Source organism: Octopus sinensis, linkage group LG1 (assembly GCF_006345805.1).
Source record: "Octopus sinensis linkage group LG1, ASM634580v1, whole genome shotgun sequence".
In the NCBI taxonomy this organism is placed as follows: Eukaryota; Metazoa; Mollusca; class Cephalopoda; order Octopoda; family Octopodidae; genus Octopus; species Octopus sinensis.
The window spans coordinates 77,901,380-77,908,346 of NC_042997.1; the positions used below are offsets into that span (position 1 = coordinate 77,901,380).

Sequence of the window (6,967 nt, forward strand, 5' to 3'; positions counted from 1 at the left end):
ATACATTACCAACAACAAAAATAATTTGGTCATTCTGATCAATGACTAAAAGTTATTATAATTTGAGAATTTTGAGTTTTTGGAAGTTAGAATATAGGTTAAATAAAGTAAGAAAGTAAATAAATAATTAGAAAATAGTTAAATGTAAAAAATGAATGTGTGTCTGTATATATATATGTGTGTCTGTACATATATATATATATATATATATATATATATATATATATATATATATATAATATAAACAATTGCAGCGTGGAAGGTGTTTATAAGCCATTTAAGAAACACACAAAAGCCGTTCGATTCACTTCAACATTTAAGTTTAATTTGTCAAAATATTTTCGTCGCTAAAATCCGCGACCTGTTCACTGACAAAAATCCGCGCTGCATCTGAGAAAGTAACAGTTAGTTCGTCATATATATGTACGTATGTATGTGTGTATGTATGCATACATGTGTGTATGTATGTACGTATGCATGTACGTACATACGCCTGTGTAAGCATGTATGTATGTATGTATGTATGTATGTATGTATGTATGTATGTATGTATATATGTATGTGTGTGTATATGCACGCACATACACTCTATAAACATAAAGCTATAAACCTGTAGCCATGGATAGATGTAGAGTGACCACTCATCACAATACTATCAAATTTCAACTTCCTCGGGGGGGGGGCCCTCCCGAAGCTTGGAAGTGATTTACGACCCTTACTCCCAAAACTATACCCTAAAACCTATTATCAGATCTTTATCTCTATATCACAGAACTTTTGTTTTACTATTGTGCGTATGTATGTATGTATGTATGTGCGTATGTATGTATGTATGTATGTATGTATGTATGTATGTATGTATGCGTGTATGTATGTGTGTATGTACATACGTACGCATGTGCGTATGTATGTATACGCGCACGTATGCATGTGCCCATGTATGTGTGTGCGTATGTACGTGTGTATGCCCATACGTAGGTATGTATGTATGTTTGTACTCATGTGCTACGTATGTATGTGAGTGTCTAGGAGAATGGGCAGACATGTCTGTGAGAGTGTGTACATGTGTATGTGTATGTGAACGTATGTCCGTGTACTGACATGTGTCCGTCCAAGTTGTGTACAAGACTGTTACTTTGTTGAAGGTTGTATACATATTCACATATATGTTTGTATAGACGCACACACATATATATATGTGTGTGGGTGTGTATTTGTTCCTCTCATCACCGTCTAACCGTGAATGGATACAACACCTAAGTGCAACTGTACGTATCAAACAACGTACGCTCATACTGTTATATAAAACTGCACATACGCATTGCAACCTGTATGTAAGGACTATAAGTAAAAGAGAGAGAGAGAGAGAGAGAGAAAGAGAGAGAGAGAGAGAGAGAGAGAGAGAGAGAGAGAGAGAGGGGTGGTTATAGTATAGTCCTTCTGAATGGGATCTGGATGTTACTCCATTCGGACTTGCGGTTGAGAGTAGGTTTGTATTCTTGTATACAAACAGCTTCTGTGATCTGTCTCAACATTGCATCGGTGGGATGTGTTGATAGGATGTCCAACTTAAGTTTCCCTAAGGATCCCTTGTGGCAGTCTACAGCATGTTGGTAGAAGATGGAGTTTGGCTTCCTTTCAATGTAGTTGTCCAGGTGTTCTTTGAACCTATCATTGATGCTTCTAGAAGTCTCACCTATGTATGACTCTGGGTTAGTCGCGCAAGCTCCCTCCTGGCACTTAATCTGGTATACAGTGCCCTTGGTTTTACAATTTACATGTGGATTTGTCGAACATACTGCACAATTACTTTGACAGGTGATTCTATCAAATGGATATGATCTGCATAAAGCCGATTTGATAGTCCTACCTGTCTTTTCTACAACTTTAATTTTTAGGCCCGTAGTGCGCAAGATTTTCTTGAATGCCTTACTTAGCTCGTTCTTAGGTGTGGCGTCAACGAACATTACTCCGTGAAATCTCCTGTTATCGTACCAAGTAACGTTTCTCATCCTTTTGTTGGTGTCCCTCTCTAACCTATTCCAGAACTTGTTGCGGTATAGGGGGCATATACCGTTTTCGTCGTTCCTTAGAATGCATTCGAATCTAGCTTTCGCTCTTTTGTACACCCTGACTCTATCGTCTTGTGTGTATCCGGAGCGTTGCATTCGGAATATGTAGTGCTGGATGTGTTGTTGTCGTTCTTGTGGTTGGCATAGTGGTGATACATTCCTCATTACTCTAATTAAGTCTGCCACTAGGATGTTGAGTTTGGCAGTATCCGACATAGCTGAGTCACTACGGATTACTAGTGGATTAGCCATCGGTTTCTGATAGTGTGAGTGGAGTATACAGGGTTTAATGGTTCCATTAACCATAGCATCTTCCATCCATAGCTCAGTATCTAGGACGGGTAATCGTTTACTGGGGTGTTTAGAGGGGTAGTCTATGGTAAGTTTTATACTGCTGTGGATAGAGTCAGCTATGTGTTGTATAGATGTCATCACCTGTTCTTCACTTGGTAGAGGGCCCATAACTGTGTCTGTATTATATTTCACAACAAGGTTAATGTCGTCGACGTAACGAGAGTACATAGCCAAGTGGATGTTACGGTTTGCTAGGCACTGTTTAAAATGTTTGTCCCACCATACCATGAAGAGGTTTGCAACGTCACCGGCGATCCCCACTCCAATAGCACCGCCTTTCGTTTACCTATACAGTTTGTTGTCAAATTTAAAAATATGTGTTTTTAGCGTAAATCTCAGGCTGACACCGATAGCATGTGCGATGGTGGTTCTAATGTCGTGTGCACTGGGTAGTCCGGCTTTGTCCATCCCTGCCAGCGCTCACAGTGAGTCTTCCTGTATGCTGAGGTAATGGTAGGTGGTCTACCGCGTTTGTTACGGGTGGGACAAGCATATAGAAGGTTATTGCGCGACAGGTATTCATTAGTACACGTCAGGGCCAGGAAGAGCCCTAGTTCATATACATCCACATTCTTAAAGACGCATCAAAAACAGAGAGATTGTATGTTTCCCAACTGACAAATCAGGTAGGATGTCTGTTGAAGTGAATCGAACGGCTTTTGTGTGTTTCTTAAATGGCTTATAAACACCTTCCACGCTGCAATTGTTTTCGTTTCAGCACACGATCTCAGATCAAATTACTTGCTATGCGAGTACATCTCCGTAATATATATATATATATATATATATATATATATCATCATTTAACGTCCGCTTTCCATATATATATATATATATATATCATCATTTAACGTCCGCTTTCCATATATATATCCCTGCCAGCGCTCACAGTGAGTCTTCCTGTATGCTGAGGTAATGGTAGGTGGTCTACCGCGTTTGTTACGGGTGGGACAAGCATATAGAAGGTTATTGCGCGACAGGTATTCATTGGTACACGTCAGGGCCAGGAAGAGCCCTAGTTCATATACATCCACATTCTTAAAGACGCATCAAAAACAGAGAGATTGTATGTTTCCCAACTGACAAATCAGTTTCGGAGTATTGCCCCTTTTCAATGCAGCTTAGCCAGCCAGTAGGTGTCGCTTCCGACAATCTCTGTTCGATGGTTTTATTTACCTAGTTTCGGTGGAATACATCCACTTGTTTTCAATAATAGAAATATTAAAATTACTAAGTCTCTCTAAAAGAGAACAGCGGCAGCGTTCCCGGAAAATAATAGTTATCGCCATACTAATATGGCATTCTTATAAAAATAAGAAAAAAGCTGTCCGCTTATTAGCTCCATGAGGCCATACTAATATGGCATTCTTATAAAAATAAGAAAAAAGCTGTCCGCTTATTAGCTCCATGAGGCCATCGCCTTAAGTTAGCTATTTGATACACAAACTGTATCCATATAACCTTCGAACAAGGGAGGTCAGTCGCTCCACACTACTTGACCGGCAGCTACAGACGCGTTTCGGAGTATTGCCCCTTTTCAATGCAGCGTAGCCAGCCAGTAGGTGTCGCTTCTGACAATCTCTGTTCGATGGTTTTATTTACCTAGTTTCGGTGGAATACATCCACTTGTTTTCGAAGGTTATATGGATACAGTTTGTGTATCAAATAGCTAACTTAAGGCGATGGCCTCATGGAGCTAATAAGCGGACAGCTTTTTTCTTATTTTTATAAGAATGCCATATTAGTATGGCGATAACTATTATTTTCCGGGAACGCTGCCGCTGTTCTCTTTTAGAGAGACTTAGTAATTTAATATTTCTATTATTGAAAACAAGTGGATGTATTCCACCGAACTAGGTAAATAAAACCATCGAACAGAGATTGTCGGAAAGCGACACCTACTGGCTGGCTACGCTGCATTGAAAAGGGGCAACAATATCCGAAACGCGTCTGTAGCTGCCGGTCAAGTAGTGTGGAGCGACTGACCTCCCTTGTTCGAAGGTTATATGGATACAGTTTGTGTATCAAATAGCTAACTTAGGCGATGGCCTCATGGAGCTAATAAGCGGACAGCTTTTTTCTATTTTTATAAGAATGCCATATTAGTATGGCGATAACTATTATTTTCCGGGAACGCTGCCGCTGTTCTCTTTTAGAGAGACTTAGTAATTTTAATATTTCTATTATATATATTATATATATATATATATAATAATATATATATATATATATATAGATATATATATATATGTATGTATGTATATATATAATATATATATATATATGTATATATATATATATATATATATATATATATATATGTATAATATATAAGATTATATATATATATATATATATATATATATATGTATATATTATTATATATATATATAATATATGTGTGTGTGTGTATATATATATAGGGTATATATATATATAATATGGTGTGTAATATATATGTGTATATATATATATATATCGATATATATATATATTATATATATATATATATATATATTATATATATATAAGAAAGTTTGTTTGTGAAAGCACTGGGTGAATATATAAGACAATAGTAAAGAGTGAAAAAAAACGACAGAAGGCTTAAATGTTAAAGAATATATATATTTGCGTCAATTGTCTGGAGAATATTGGAAAAATAGTTTTTCCTTCTTATAATGACATAATTTTATAATTGTTAAAGAAAGACCGGTTTCGCATTTAGCTCTTCAAATTTCTTGCGACGTAATGTTTATCTTTAATAGCGGTTATCCTGTTTTTTTGCTACGGAGAGTTCTAAATAAGGGAAGGTAGTGCGTGATTTCTTCCGGGTGTAAGGGAGATAATCGCTTAAAAAATTTTTTTTCCTTTTTCTCTTAGTGTGAATTCTCTGTATTATTGAGTTCGGATAGTTGAGTCTGGGTTTGTACTTTTCAATGAAGAATGTTTCTTGTTTAGTCTAATTTGTGTTGATGATCCGAAAGCACATTCGTAAATGGAAAGATTAAAAATGTGGTTGTTTGTTGTTGTGTGCGCATTCTCAATGTGCTCACTAAAAGGTATCATTCTATATTCTGGGAATGCAATCTGTGTCGATGCAGTGTGCATCTACGTCTGAGTGAAGTCCCGTGGACCCCACGTAGTCTTGGTGCCAGCCCGAGCATTTTATGACATAAATTATGTTTTCAGAGGCACAAGTAAAGTTAGATTTGATCTTGAATTTCTGTCCCTCTTTAAAGAAGAATTCTGATCCTTCTAGTAGGTTAGGACATGTTGCACAGTTCGATCTACACATTTTTTTAACTTTTGCATCCGTAATTTCAGAAGAATAATTTTGCCTTTGTGAGAATCTTTTTAAGTGATTTAGGCTGTTTGTAGCTTTTAATGATTTGGTGTATGTTTAGAATTTCCTTAATTTGGGGTTTTTATGAAGTATTGGTAAATTCGGGGTGATGATGGTGTGAAAGCTTCTTTGTTTCTGGGGTTGTATGTAGATATGTAAGGTAGTATTTTTCGGGGAAAGGTGTGTTTGTTGTGTTGAACTTTTCTTAAAGTTTCTATGTTGATTTCTGTGTGCACGTCTGATCTCATCTCTATGAGTTGAGCTGGGTAATGTCTGTCAATTAAGGTGTTTTTGAGTTCTTGCAGTCTGAAGTTCCTGGTATTTTGTTCTGACACTATTGTGCATATCCTTCTGCAAGGTTGAAGGGGATTGTTGTTTTAGTGTGTCTTGGGTGGCATGAATTAAGAGAAGGTATTGTTTGGCGTCTGTGGCTTTGTAGAAAATGTCTGTTTCTATTTTAAGGTTAATTTTTTAAATTAGTATATCAAGAACGGAGCTCCTTTTGGTTGTATTCCATTGTGAACTGTATATTTGGGTTTATGCTGTTCAATAGGTTTTTAAATTTTAAGAGTTTATCTGTGTTTTCATCCAGAGAATAAAACAATCGTCCAAGAATCGTTTCCAGTTCTCTTTTATGTATTGAGAGAGGTGTTTCCAAAGATTGATAAAGATTCCTGGTAAATGATTATTTCCATGTATCCCATTGTTAAGTTCGCAATGACTGGTGCTGCCCTTGTGCCCATAGCAATTCCGGATTTTTGACGGTAAAATGTATTGTCAAACATGAATTGTTATTGTGTAGGATGAATTCAATGATTTAGTAATGAATTCTTTACTGATCCTTTTGGTATTTCTTCCGGAAATTGGTCTAACCAAACTGTATTGCCCTAGTCCATAATTATGAGGTATACTGGTATACAGTTGACTACATCAAATGAAACCAGGATTGTTTCTTCCGTGGATTTTTTTGGAAGGTGGTTTAACATATCTAAGTCATCTTCTGATATGGCTATCGATATGTTTAAGGAAGGGTTTCAGGAGATGTCCATAAGTAGACTTAGTCTGTGTGTTTCACAGGATGGGCCAGCTACAATGGGTCGTAGTTTTAGGTCCCCCCGGGTTGGGTGTGTGTAATTATGTCTTTTGGTGATTTTTTAAATGGTTTCATTTATAATTGACTTTTTGAATTTTTGGCAGA

General features: G+C 36.8%; 1 protein-coding gene and 1 long non-coding RNA gene across 4 annotated transcripts in view; one reads left to right on the top strand and one right to left on the bottom strand.

The window, feature by feature from the left end:
• LOC115218570 (leucine-rich repeat-containing protein 45-like) overlaps positions 1 to 6,967 on the bottom strand; it is an 82,087-nt gene that overhangs the window by 35,488 nt on the left and 39,632 nt on the right. The gene's annotated exons all lie outside the window — the stretch shown is intronic.
• Positions 2,131 to 6,967, top strand: part of LOC118762987 — a 21,920-nt gene continuing 17,083 nt past the window's right edge. The window contains exon 1 of the long non-coding RNA XR_004998742.1: positions 2,131 to 2,221. This is a non-coding gene — a long non-coding RNA (uncharacterized LOC118762987). The remainder of the gene's footprint in view (positions 2,222 to 6,967) is intronic.